Genomic DNA, 15,719 nt, shown 5'->3' on the forward strand with positions numbered 1-15,719 from the left:
CTCGTCCCGATAACGCTGTACGGTAAGATTACTGTCGACCACGTGCAGTGGAGTACGTCCAGTAGGAGTTATCCCTGCCCAAACCATGACCGAGCTCCCGCCAAATTGGTCATTCGTGGCCGCAGCTGCATCTATGATTCGTTCTCCAATGCGACCATCATGGAAGGACAAACTGAATCTGCTTTCATCTGGAAAGAACACATGAGACCATTAACGGTGATTCCAGCAGCCATGGTATCTACTCCATCACAAACGCGCCTGCCTGTGACGTGGTGTTAGTGGTGGACGAACTGCAGGTCGCGTAACAAAGGAGTCCGCCTGCCCTTAAACATCGACGAATGGTGCTCCTGGATATCCTTACATTGTTAACATTGAAGTGTTCTGTCTGTAGATTTGTTGCGTAAAGGAATATGTTACGTAACGCAGTGTTAATCATGTGCCTATCATCTCTGACGGTTGTGACTCTTTGATGACCTGGTCGACGTGCATATTCCACGGACCCATTGGCTTGAAATCTCTGCTACGGTCTACCAATAGCACTCTGACTCACATTAAAGCGGACAGCAACCTTCCGCTGAGTTTGATCAGATTCCAAAAGGCCTGTAGCCTGACCCCTTTCAGCAAGTGTCAAAAACGTCGCATTTGAACCTGCGATTTCAAAGAGGTACCTGAACATTGAGCGACAGTGAAAAAGCATCAATGCATGCGTATTGTCCCTCACGTTCCACAGATAGAGCGACGTGCACGTGCAAATCATTGACATTAAGTGACAGGTGGATTTCCACATTGACAATTTGAATAAAAAAAACGTGCCATTTGTAACAAATGTATCGGACGTTAAAGAAAGCAATAATGACATTTCAACGGCCTGATGTGTTTTCCATACTGTTAAGAAAGTTTGTAAAACATTCAGTTGGATGTATTTAAAGCCAAAAAGAAGCATTTTACAACTTTTAAGAAATAGTGTTACCAATAGCTTGTTCCTTCATTAATGGCGCCGAGTACATATCACAGAGAGACACACACGAAGAAAGAAATAGAAGTATTTGACAACTTATGAAATATATAAGACTGCAAATATCATATTGAAAATATCAGTCACATTATAATTCATCTACAAGTGTAACAATATTCATACGTGCTTAACGCGAAACAGCCTTTTATGACTTATCATCATCATTCTTATCAGGCATCCTCTTTCTTCTTTTAAATATGTGTATTTAATGTACGTGGTGGCAGTGTGCGAAATAGTTTCCAAATTTTGCAAGCCAGACGGGCTAACTATGCCTGACAGTTACTAGCCAACAAAAAAATTCACTGGCCTGAAATTTGAATGTAGACACTGGTTTCATCATTAAGCTGCTAATATGATGAACATTTTTATCAGGCCATAATCTTGCATGATTTAAAAGTTTATTATAACTTAGCAAGTCGGAGAGAGTGATATACATGTATTTACAAAATGACCCCTTGAAAACTCACTAGCCAGGCGGGCCAGTGACTGTGCAGATTTACTGGCCCGACTGGATTTTTACTAGCCACGGGCTAGCGGGCCAGTGGCTATTTCGAACACTGTATGGTGGTGAATATCAACCTTTTTTACATTCTTTTTCTTTCATATATAATAATTGATATATGGGATATATCACAATCTCAACTTCATGTGTTACGGTTTAGGAATTGCCGTAGCAAAAGGTTGGTGAACCAGCAAATAAATTTATTTATTTATTTATATATATTTATATAGCGCCAATATCCTGGTCACCTGCTCAAAAGCGCTTTGTTTTCCCCCCGATCATTGGATGTCAGTCTCAAACGGCACAATGTATTATCAATCTCAACTCCTTGGGGATCATAAACTCTTGCGGCCACTAGGCGCACCGAGTTATTGCGGCTTTCCCATCCTTACGAGGTACCCATTCACAGCTGGGTGGACTGGGACACGTAGTCACAGTATTTTGTCAAAGTATACTGCACGTTGCTGTACCCGCAACTAGGTGTTTGCACGTATTCATGTGGCCACCATCTGGTCATATACCAACGGATTCGTGGGTTCTTTTAAGTGTAGGGGTTGTGACAACACTGAAAGAGTCTGCACGCAAAGTTGACTCCAAGGTTGTTACACTCGGTCACAGGTGGGCTCAATCCCGACACCTCAATGTTGCTGGACCACTAGCCTGGCGCCTTAGCCAGCTCGCCCACACTCCCACCCCCACAGAATAAACCACAGGCAAGTCTAAAATATTCAATAATATGTTGAACAAACAATGAACAAGGATACAATGAATGACAGTGCACCTTCTTATCCAATATTATGGGGTGAGTGAGTTTAGTTTTACACCGCACTCAGCAATATCCCAGCTATATGGCGGCGGTCTGTAAATAATCGAGTCTGGACCAGACAATCCAGTGATCAACAGCATCAGCATGACATGTGTCAACCAATTCAGCGAAACTGACCACCCAATCCCGTTAGTCGCCTCTTATGACAAGCATAGTCGCCTTTTATGGCAAGCTCATGGGTTGCTGAAGACCTATTCTACCCCGGATCTTCACGGGTCCAATATTATGGAGTCACAAATCTAAAATATTAACTAAATGTCTACAGTTACCACAGTCTTGATTCTTGTCGATATACTGATTGAAGAATGTTGACGACAGTTGAGACGAGGTTCTCGAGAATTCTAGCAGCAGCTACGCCTCACTTCGGTCATTTAGACCACACTACGATCATGTAGACCTCGAATGAATGCCAGTCTTCCACCGGAAGCAACAACAGCAACAACAAAGAGGAGGTAACTCTAAGCGCAGCTCCTCAGCCCACTCTCAACAGGCGGAGTTACATAGCCTAAGCAATATGCGAGTTCAAATCAAACTCAGCGCTTTTAAACATTTGGGACCCATAATAACTAAAAATTAATTAATGTGACGCTCAAAAACACACTCTCATAACACATGTCCAGTTCAGACTGCTAAAAGACGTCTAAAAATGACGAAAAATTCAACATACAAGAACACGAGCTGCATATGTAAATATTATATACACAGAATCTGTGCTAAATATGTATTGCCGCAATAAGAAATCTGATCGATCTGCAAGGTCCTTTGTAATTGTTGCACGTTGGTAGTCAGTCATATATCATAAATATAGAATGCAAACTCACCTGTTAACCAAGTTTATTCAGTTTATGGTGTGCTACAGGAATACATAATGTCCCCCAACCCCCCTTGTTACCATTTTCCTCCATGCTGACTTCACTGTACTTTGGATTTTAGTGCTTGCAAATCTGAAGAAATAGCACTTGCTTTTTATGTTTGATTAACCAGCCCAATCCAACGCAACACAATATCCGGTTTTGCCTCTTATAACGATGCATTGTCAGCAGAAAAAAGTGTCGTACGTCTCTCCACTATGACGTCGATTGAGTGAGTATGGTGTTACTGTTAGAAATAATCCAGCATATCATGGCGGGGGACATAAGAAATGGTCCTTAAATATTGTAACCCATGCGGTAATCTACCTCTTGACGCTTTAACCATAAGGCTGTCCGCCCCTTTGGCGGTATACTCCAGGTGTTTCTTTAAGTAGAGACACTCACTGATAAGGCCTCTATCATGATCAATTCATGAACTGTTTGTAATTAGAATGAACCTTATATTTCAGCTTAAGGAATTCTATTCTCACACTCCAACATATCCCATCAAAACAAACCTTCATATGGATTTTGTGGCATCATTGTTGTTTAACGCCACACTCAGCCAGACAATCCAGTGATCAAAAGCCTGAGCATTGTTCTACACGATGGAGATGTGGTGAAAGGTGTCGAACCAAGTCAGTGACAACCCGATGCCGTTAGTCGCCTTTCACGACAAGCATGGGTTGCTGAAGACCAATTCTAACCCGGATCTGCACGGATCATTGTCCTTTATGATAGCCCCTCGTATGATATTGTTTTTCCGTGTCTTACCGGACTTTTTTCATCGGGTATTATCAGTATTATCGCCACAACTGGAAGATGGAACGAACTGGTCGGTTCAGAGTCTGTGCACCGTTAACTCTTTGAAGCATAAGTCTGGCCTAGTACAAACAGACAGCCAGATGCGCGCCTACTCCATGTGCATCACTATTATGTCACTTTTCCACGTGGCAAACTTTGAACATACATTTTCATGGGCTTAACAGGCGGTCTGATTGAACTAAATCTTTTTTTTTATGAACAAACTCTTATGTCAAAAATGTGTCGCCAATGGCATTTCCGTCAGAGAAACCTTCGAGCAACAAAGCATGAATCACATTGAAATTTACTTTTTTGACTTGATTGTCAAGGGTCTCAGATCCATCTCAGTCAACAGTACATATCGCATATAGAAATGTAACCCGTGAAGATCCTGGTTTGAATTGGTCCTCATAAAATGGGGCTTGTCGTAAGATGCGACTAACGGGATCGGGTGATCAGGCTCGATGACTTGGTTGACACATGTCATCGGTTCCCAATTGCGTAGATCGGTGCTCATGCTGTTGATCACTGTATTGACTGCTCGAGACCGAATTATTTGCAGCTGGAATATTGCAGAGTGCGGATAGCCAAAAACAGAAGTTTCCGTATTTGGAGTTCTGTAAGGACCATTCTTCCGATCGCGCATTCTCGCACGTTTTCCTGTAACACTTAAATAAAATCCGAATTTGTTTACGTACAGAATTGACAAGGGTCCACTGCGACCATTGTTTTTCGTTTTCAATATTTTCGTAAAGATAACATTGTCATAACATTCATAAATTATTGCTAAACATGTTGTTATCGCTCATACATCATTACAACACGTGTGGCAGTATATTTCCGAAAGATATAACGGTCAAAGCGCAGATTGTAAAATACAAATAGGAACTTGTCAACTATAGGATCACAGGGCGGTGGGTTGGCCGTGTGGTTGTAGGGATTGCTCGCCACTCCAAAGACCCGGGTTCGATTCCCACATGGGTACAATATTTGAAGCAAATTCCTGGTGTCCCCGTCGTGATATTGCTAGAATGTTGCTGGAAGCGGCGTAAAACCCATACACACTGCAACACCCATCCACCCACTCACTCACTCACCGGCTGGATTCAAGAATTCATGGTCCCATTACACAAAAGCCACCTTAGCGCTACGACTGTCGTAAATCATTGTTAAAACATCGAGTTACGATCATCCTGACGCAAAGATCGCCTGATGGAACAATCTGTTTGATTGGCATTAAGTACGAGGGTCGGTTAAAAAGTAGTCGGCCTAACTATATTCTCGATGTACAATGTTTGAAAATCTTCCATTTTAGTTTGTAGGAATTATCAAAGCCGTATAAAAATTTCACATATGTGGGTAATGTGATTAACGAGATATTAGTCATCACAATACATTGGGGTATAATATTTCTAGAAAAAATGCAGAAAATGAGAAACGATCTGTCATTTAGTACCTCTTGGATAATGGTATGCCCTCAGATAATGTCATATAAAATATGTTAGTATAGTATTGGATGACTTCCCGTCATAATCAAGAGTCAAAGCTTTGGATTGCTTGATTCATATTTAGTCGGGGGCTGTTTCTTTTAAGGACGCCCCCCATTTAAGTCTTTCAAAAACATTGTGTCCAGATATTCAAGCTGGCCCTGTTTACAATATACTGAGAGTTGACACGTGTGACCATTCAGTATTTACTTTGAACATTTAGCATCATGTGTGAAAAAGTGAAAACATTAGAATAAGTTATGTCCTTATGATTTCGTGGTCTGAAAGGGGGTGGGTAGTGTTTCCAAAACAAGCTGTTTCAGTAAACATCAAGGGGGAATCACTTTAACAAGCGATTGTACTTTCAAATTGCTTTTATGCACTTTAATATCTAAGTTTGATTCTAGCGGACGTCTACCTATCTCAAACACACAAAATGTTTCTTGCATATTTTGTTACCTGAAGTTTGTGGTGCATTTATTGCAGATTTTGCGCTTTTGGGGGGTACCAAGATAAAATTTCAACCAAAATGGGGATTGTAAGGCTGGAGCGTAGCAAAACCAATTTGCTTGAGGTTGACTGATAATATGTAGAAAAATAAAACATAAAAAACAGCTGCATTTGTATCATTTACTAGGTCAGGCCGACTACTTTTTGACTGTCCCTCGTTTTATACTTTTCTATGATGAACAAGGCTCAGGGACCTTTCACCCCGACACGTCAGCGCCATGTCATAACATCCTGCGAATTTTTATTGCAGGTCACACCGAGATAATGCCATGTGACGTCCGCATGGTAACATCAGTTGGTCTGGTCATCAGCGGTGCATTAGCTCCTCTCAGTGAACTATCATGTATACTCTTCAAAAAAAGAAGAGGAACTTCATCTTTTATTTACGATTGAAATAAAATGGGAGATATATCGGAGTTAATCAATGTTGATATGATAATAATGAATGTTTTGAGAGTGCATCACTATTTGCACTTCCGTGTGTCCATAGCTGTTTGTAGAGTAATCACTCTTGAACGATGATCGGTGTATGGGGTGAAATTTGCATGTGTACGATTTTCATTTTCAAACAAAAACACCGGTTAGAAACAAACTCTAACAACTGTGTGAGGCAAGATGATTGTCAAAATTAATGGTCTACAGTGTTTTATCGACATCCTTGAAAACCGTCAAAATCAAGAATGGCACCTCATGCACGTGTATTGGGCTAATGCATTGTACACGTGCACCCATACGTTGTGTTTAGGGGTGGTGATAAAGGGAAATAGTGTTGCGTTCATAAGATGTCTGTCTTTGAAAGGTTTGTTCACGCTTATACTTCTTATCAAAATTGAAAGTTCAGGTCGCCTACTTTTTTCAACGAGTAGATATAGGCATGATGTGTATTAGGCATATAAATGTAGATCGTGTACACATCTGGTTCGAACATTCTTTACTGTGGTCATCTTTCGGAATAAATAAGTAAAGCTTGCAGACTCCAAGTAAGGTGGTTCGACGCCTTTTCCATCTATTTCAGGGGACGGCAGCCAAGGTGTCGATGCATGCAAATATGTGCATTTGTCGCTTGTTGCTTTTTTTGCTCGTTCACATTTTTTTATAAACTACAGAGAGCAGGATTAACTCGTTAAATGTCGCTTTATTCGCAGGAAAGGGTCCTTGAAATCCAATCCACTATCGATCGCTACATTTGCGGAAGTGCGAATCGCCAGTGTCTCCAGCCTTCTTTACATTTTTCTACCGTCAATGTCAGTGTTTCTCTCCCACACGTATTGACACAAACAACCCCACAGAATATTAGATCCATTTATATCCACGCCATTCAAGAGTTCTGGTGAATTCTTTTTTTGTTTATTGTTTAACACCGCACTCAGAAATGTCCAGGTCTGACAAAGTGTCCGGTCAAGACAATCCAGTGATTGACATCATGAGCATCGATCTCCGCAGCTGGGATAGGATGGCGTGACAAACAGCGAGTCTGACAACCCGATACCCTTAGTCACCTCTTACAAATAGCACAGGTTGCTGAAGACTAATTTAACCTGGACCGCCGCTGGACCAGACAATCCAGTGATTGACATCATGAGCATCGATCTCCGCAGCTGGGAAAGGATGGCGTGACAAACAGCGAGTCTGACCACCCGATACCTTTAGTCACGTCTTACAAATAGCACGGGTTGCTGAAGACTAATTTAACCTGGACCGCCGCTGGACCAGACAATCCAGTGATTGATGTATTCTTGTTTAGTTGAATACAGCGACTGAAATATTTCTTGGTTTCGATCCTAACTCGTAGGCCCTGGTATTATGCCATTCCATTTGGAATTCTATTTGTGAAGACCTACTTAGTAGAAGAGCTGTCAGTCCCCGAAATATGTATTGCCTGTGCATGTGTTTATTAAACGTGCCCACTGTATCGCTAACACCTTGTACCATTAACATGGGATAGTGTGTGTGAGTTTAGTTTTACGCCGCACTCAGCAATATTCCAGCTATATGGCGGCGGTCTGTAAATAATAGAGTCCAGACAATCCAGTGACCAACAGCATGTGCATCGAACTACGCAATTGGGATACGATGACATGTGTCAGCCAAGTCAGCGAGCCTGACCACCTGATCCCTTTACTCGCCTTTTACGACAAGCATGGGTTACTGAAGATCAATTCTAATCCGGATCTTCACGGGTCTTAACATGAGATGTCAATTCATACATACCTGCATACATTCGTATAATTGAGTGTTTATTAGTTTGGCTCTTTTACTCAGCTATCATTCCTTGAAAATAATATCAACATATACTTGAAAATATAAAAAATGTCAGATATACTTATAATAAATAAGAAAAAAACAAAACAAAAAAACGCGCGCGCACACACGCACATTCACACACACATACACACAGTGCAACAGCATGTGTATCATACTACGTGGAAACATAAAACATATTTAAACCACAATACAATGTCATTGCCATTCAATCATAAATTCAAACAATGTGATACCAACTCAGCTGATCGATTACACTTGTATAAAAATATTGAAACTTAATGAATTACAAACACCGGCCTCATTATATTTTTGTAACATAACGTATCAATTATCTTTCATGTCACAAAGTCACTTTACCATTGCTTGCGGTATAGTGATGGCTTGTCACAGACAATGATTGATTATCTATATTAATCTTAATATTTTTAGTACCCTTTCCTAAAGTAGGACCACGCAACTAAAGGGACACGTATAAAAGACCGATCAAGAGAAGCAAACGCCACCCTGTACATCAGCGGAGACTTGTGAGTATATGGTTTACTCTGCCGTTCGTTTGTTTGTTTATTAATTTTGTTTGTTTATTTAATCGCTGCTAACAGCAATGTTCCAGCTATATGACGGTGGTCTTTGAATGATCGAGTCTGGACCAGACAATCTAATGATTGACATCATGAGCATTGATCTATGCAGTTGGGATACGATGACATGTGTCAAACAACAACCCTGGCCACCCGATGTCGTTAGTCACCTCTTACGAATAGCGACCGCCTCCGCGGTGTAGTGGTTAGAGCGTCCGCCCGGAGAGCGGAAGGTCGTGGGTTCGATCCCCGACCGCGTCATACCAAAAGACGTTAAAATATTGTACTTGTTGGTCCCTGCCTGGAGCTCGGCATTAATGGGTACAACAAGGACTGGTCGGCTCGGAGTCAGTATAATGTGTCTTGAGTGGGGTATTCATGCTTCACTGTGGCATGGTATCTCAGTGGGCTTGCACTATAAAACCAGCTTCAGTCTGGGCTAGTACAAGCAGCCGCACCTACACATACATACGCATGCACGTCGTCATTTGAGCGAAATATTCTCCAGCGCGACGTTAAACCCAATTTCACCTCACCTCACCTTACGAATAGCATGGGTTGATGAAGACTAATTCTATCCCGGATCTTCAAGAGTACTTTTACGTCGCATCGGCCTTGTTTCAACCAAACAGCGACGAGAAGAAGTTGCACATCTCAAGTTGGATCATGGGGTCTTTCGGTACCTCTTTTATTGCATATAAACCCCATCGTCTTTTGACGGTTGTCCTCAATGCTAGCCATGTAAATTATTCTCAGCGATTAATTGTTTTTAAACACTAGTTCATGACGGGGTCATTGCTTATGATAGGACTTCAACCTTCTCGACAGTGTATTCAATGATCTCGCTTGATGAAACCACCACAATCAATGTAAAATCGAACAAGCAATGGGTTCAGCAAATATATGTGTACACATCAAGACGAATTCCTTCGAACAGGTTACGATGATATGCCCGTCTATATGCGAATGCCCCTCAGATGTCTACATTTACTGACTGATAATGCAAATTCCTTACAGTCGAAGATTTACTTTTTAAGAATAAAATAATGTCAATTATTTCACTCGCTCGCCATCTGCAATAAACAAAGAAAACGTAATTAACAATGGTCACCAGACTTAAGAAATGCGCCCTTTTTATTTTGCAAACTGCCCCAATGTTTTAATCAAATTCGTCCTGAAAATGTCGCTTACCCGTCCGACAAAGTAGACATCACAGCTGGGAAAGATGAGGTTACATGTTATTCCAGCGATACCAAATACATCGTGCTGCATCTCAAGAAGATCTGCTTACACTCATATCCCGCCTAATTTTGCTTGCTGGGGTGAGTGAGTTTAGTTTTACTCCGCTTTCAGCAATATTCCAGCAATATCACGACGGGGGACACCAAAACTGGGCTCCACACATTGTACTCATGTGGGGTCTCCACAGTGAGTGAGTTGTACTTAGCAATATTGGCGGGGTCTGGACCAGACAATCCAGTGACGAGCGGATGCATTTAAAACTAGGATACCCCACCGGCCCTCTTACGACAAGATAGTCCACAGACATGTCTTCACGGGTCCGGTCTCCAACACAATCCACAGACATGTAACACAGTCCCACAGAAAGAATGTTATTTTCCTACTCTTTTAGACGTGCACTGTATATTAGATAGAACATTAAAATGTTAACGGAATAAACATGCACCATGATTGTGACGATAAATTGATTTCATCTCGGTCTTTTGACAGAAGGACTAAGCAACCAGTTGACTTATACTCTTTTTATAATTATCAAACAAGCAGTTAATTTTCTCTTCTCTTGACAGAATCATCAACAATGAATACCCTTGCTGTTGCACTCTGTCTGGTTCTGGTGGCGATGGCCACAGCCACGTACCCACCTGTTGGAGGAGATCAAGGGTATGGCGCATACCCGGGCAACAACGTGGATAACAACCAATACCCCAGGCAGGTAGCCAACATCAATCAACAACAGTCCAACAAGCAATACGCTGACCAAGATTACTACAATCGTGGCTACGACTATGGGGTTCCCTACTATGGTGGATACAGGCGCGGCGGCTATTACCCTGGTGGCAAGGGATACCGTTATTAAGATGCTTCATCCACAATGTCAATAACGCCGTACTATAGATACTGCGTATGTCTTTTGTATGACATTAATAAACTGTTGTGCAAATTAAGTGTGCATTATTCTTTTAAAAAAAAACCGTGGGAGACGGGTTTGAATGTGTCCGCGGCGCCCATTTGTTGTCGTGAAAGGCTATATTAGTTTGGTTTAGTTGTTGTTACACGCCGCCCTCAGCACTATTCCAGCTATTTGACGGCGGTCTGTATATAATCACGTCTGGACCAGACTATCCAGTGATCAACACCATGAGCATGGTTCTGGGATCGTTGGGATACGATGACATGTGTCAACCAAGTCAGCGACCTGACTACCCGACCCCGTTCGTCGCATCTGACGAGAAGCATAGGTTACTGAAGACCAATACTAACCCAGATCCTCACGGGTCAACGACTATATAAGGCAATTCGTGGATTGTCCCTATGTCGATGGAGGAAAGAAGTCTGGCTGTTGAGAGCATTGCGACGAGGAACGTGTTCCCTTTGCCCTCGACATCACTTTGACCTTACCTGCAATAGGCTGGATATAGGATGGGCTCCGCACATCAGTATTGTGTAGAAACAAAAGAAACGTTCCCTCAGGACTTTGAATCGATTTCAGTTTGTCTCAAATATATTCTGTCTTAAGCAAATATGTTAAGACAATGCGATACAAATATGGTAAAAAATCATTTGTATATTCAGAAAAGTTTTCAAAATTACAAACCATGTTAGCCTTGAAGGCTGATGTATTTCATTTGGACCTAACAGATATTTCTTGCAAAAATGTTGTAAATCCTGATGCTCTCCGTACAATATTAATATTGAAAATACAAAAAAATATGAATAGGCAGAAAATTAATGTTTTAATAATATTATAAACATTTTGATTTGGAAAACGACTATGAAAATTACCTTTTTCTAGTTCGTTTAACAAAGTGAGTGAGTGAGTCAGTTTAGTTTAACACCGCTTGTAGCAACATTGCAGCAATATTACACCAGAAATGTTCTTCACTCAATGTACCCATGTGGGAATCGAACCCGTTTCTTAAGAGTGACGAGTGAACGCTTTAACCACAAGGCTACCCCACCGTCCCCGTTCAACAAGGAATTAAATATGAGAATTCAGATTACATTATTTCAGAAAAGACACTTGCGCTGTATGAGCGAATTTTCGGGTGCCTTACGTTGTAGTGGGATTAAGCATGGTGTGAGCGGTCTACATCAGTAAATCGGTGATTTGCCATTAGGATTTCCTATTTGCATGTTATTAGCCTTGATTTATATATTTGCCCAAAGTGGTGTTTTTCCTCCCGCCTCACGTTAACATTTGTGCCCATGTAGTGTCTCTACCCATCTTGTCTATGCAGGTAGCAAAGGTACTGTAAGTCCCTACGGTCTCTAGTATGGTGATCCACCTTCACTGCTGGCCATCTACAGTTCGTTTTATATTGTATTGTCCGTAATAGTTTACTTCAGGACATTTATCCTATTACGTGTGATCATACTGCGATCATCCTTTGTGACTATTTCCTCATCGCTTGTGTCAGAAAGACAACAAGCCCTGTCTCTGGTTAAAAGTTCTGTGCGCTGAAACAACAACTGTTGTCAAGTTGTTGTCCCCGTGCACATTCCACTAATATTGAGACATTTCGGAGACACGCCCTTCACGTCCCTGCAGACACCTTGAATGCCCTTGGAATAACAAATTGGTTTAGTTTTAAACGATGTCCATCAGTAGATGAGATCACAATGAATCTCGTCCATTCTTCACCGGATAATGTAGATGAATCATGTCTATGAAACAGAGCCATAGTGTAGGACAAGCATTCAACACTCCCACTAACTACCCACAATGGAGTTTCAACAAGGACAGTGGTGCAGTGGAAATCAGCCTGCTCCACCGAGACTACAGGGATGTTATACTACAGGGATGTTATACTACAGGGATGTTATACTACAACACAAAAATACTTCGGTAGCTGTTGAATATCTTTCTGAAGAAACACAGAATACAGGGGTTACTATTGCCAGATTGACCCACTACCTTCTGGCATAGCACTTAGGCAATTTAGAATTTATACATTGAAGATCGAAATAGCCAAGACCAATTATTAAAAACCAAATATGTGTAAAGGTACTAACCTTGCGCAGAGCACGGTGGGATCAGCCGGTTGATAAAATAGGGCAAATTCTACCATCCGTCTTGGTGAAGTTAGAATTGGTGTGTTCGGCAAAGGATCATGGTTCCTGGAACCAGTGCCCTTAATCACCAGAATCCCGCCCTCCACAGATACTGGGCGCAACCCATGGCAAACGGGTTACCTAATTCGACCAGCATTGGGGTGCTGAGGACCTATTCTACCCTGGGTTCACATGGGGAAAGAGCTATTAAAAGAGCGAGGGAGCGAGTTTAGTTTTACGCCGCACTCAGCAATATTCCAGCTATATGGTGGCGGTCTGTAGATAATCAAGTCTGGACCAGACAATCCAGTGGTCAACAGCATGAGCATCGATCTACGCAACTGGGATACGATGACATGTGTCAACCAAGTCAGCCAGCCTGACCACACGATCCCGTTAGTCACCTCTACGACAAGCATGGGTTTCTGATGATCAATTCTAACCCGGATCTTCATGGGTGATGTGCACATGAACATGGTCCGAGTAAAATTTGTAATTTACACTGTAAAGTGTCAGTGTGTTGCAGTTCGTTTCAGTTATGAAGTAAACGTTTGTTTAGGTTCGGCATCTGTCATTTATATACAGCGTCTCGGGAACGGCAAGTGGTATATTGTACGAAGTCCATACAACACACACGCTCAAGAATTTAACTTGAACTCAGTTAACTTGCAGTTAACAGACTGCATCAATCTTCCACAGCCATGGTAACCAGCACTGTGTTCTCCTCCACACTTTCGATACTTGCCACGCCATCATCTTTCACAATTGTCATGCACTAATGCACTAATGCACCTAATGTGTATAACTCTCTGCCCTTTTGGCTAATGAAATATTTCCACTCTTTTCTGAACATAACGAACCAACAAATTTGGACTCAAGGTAGACAGCCTCAGACTCGGGTGAACAGGCGAAAAAAACTCAACACATGTTATTGGAACGTTATAATAATGCCTTGGTGCTAACCTTTTTCCTTTGTTTGACACCTTCATATCTATTTTTCAGCAAATCCAGCGTCAGTAGATGCTTCTTCACAGTCAAATGCATTTGCAATATCCTCATCCCCATTCGAGCAATCCATAATGAGTCAATTACACCCGATGACCAAACAATACATACGAAAACTGCAAACAGTGATGAGGTGCGTGCTGCAACACACACGCGCGTACACACAGACACATAGACACGCTCTCTCTCCAACACACACAGACACACACTCTCTCTCACACACACACACACACACACTCTCACACACAGACACACACTCTTTCTCACACACATAGAGACACACACACTCTCTCTCTCATATGCAGACACACACACTCTCTCTCACAGAGACACTCGCACACACCCCTACACACACACCACACACACACACACACACACACACACACACACACACACAGAGAACGGTAGCAATTATGGCAACCGAAAAAGCCAACATTTCAAACCTACCTTAATAAGATTAGATCCTGATACAGTATGAAGTTCGACACGACAAAACAAAGTCAAAGAACAGTGCGACTAACAAAAGACACGTCTTATGGCGCCCATTGTCAAAAGCCGTCTCCTCATTTCAAAGAGAGGGTTATCACTCATTTGAACCAAACGTTGAAAATAGATAAATCTAAAGAAGGTTGAGCTAACAGCAGGATACAGATAGGTTTCATCGTTTAACGTGCCAAGCTCGTTACTGGGGAGGATGCCTCTTACAATAATTTACCTGAAATGTTAGTGCTCGTTCATCATCAAGTTCCGCTTTTAGTACGTTTCGTAAATTATAAATCCATGCTTAGTATTTTAAAATATTTTCAATTTTTGAATCATCCGAGCAACCCACCATGCAGTGTAAAAAGGCAATTAAAGATGGCAAACCAAATACATAAATCATTTTAATCTTCTACACATCACAGAAAAATATTTTAGAGATCATTCTGGTTGTATAATGTAAAATAACTCACGGAACAGCCCCGTACCTTGACACTTGTCGTACAAAATGATCGAATACAAAACCTTTATGTAGGACCAAACTTCTAATGTGATGTGTATATAAGGCTTAGATAGTCGAGGAAACGTCACTCTGGACCTCGTCGCAGTGTGGTGAGTTAACCTTGTTTTACATGAGTGAGTGCATGTTGTTTAATGCCGTCTCAAATGATTACTTGATTTCATCAAGGTATCATACAATAACACGGAAGGAAGATGCTGCGCATATTAGGCGTTAGATATTTGATATTCGATCCAGCTTGCATTCATACGACACAACGAAACATCTGTTCAGTCTTAACCAGCCAAGATATCACTCGACAACTAACAATTGCTTCAAGTTCATATCGGGTTTGAACCATAAAGTGTGCAAAATTGTTTGTTGTTAAACGCCGCTTTCAGCAATATTCAAGCTGTATTGCGGTAGTCTGTAAACATTCGATCCGACAATCCAGTGATCAACAGCATGAGCATCGATCTACACAACTGGGATACGATGGCATTTGTCAACCAAGTCAGCGAGCCAGATCCCCCGATCCCGTCATTCGTCTCTTATTATAAGCATCTGGCGGGTTGTGCCACATTGACCATAGTTCAGAATTATT

At 41.6% G+C, this 15,719-nt stretch overlaps 1 long non-coding RNA gene across 1 annotated transcript; it reads left to right on the top strand.

Moving 5' to 3' along the window:
• Window positions 1–8,740: 8,740 nt before the first annotated feature.
• Window positions 8,741–11,024, top strand: LOC124290863. Its single transcript, XR_006902063.1, has 2 exons — window positions 8,741–8,784; window positions 10,647–11,024. It is a non-coding gene; the product is annotated as an uncharacterized LOC124290863 (long non-coding RNA).
• The last annotated feature ends 4,695 nt before the right edge of the window (window positions 11,025–15,719 follow it).

Source organism: Haliotis rubra, unplaced genomic scaffold, assembly GCF_003918875.1.
Source record: "Haliotis rubra isolate DU_JTF1 unplaced genomic scaffold, ASM391887v1 Scf476, whole genome shotgun sequence".
In the NCBI taxonomy this organism is placed as follows: domain Eukaryota; kingdom Metazoa; phylum Mollusca; class Gastropoda; order Lepetellida; family Haliotidae; genus Haliotis; species Haliotis rubra.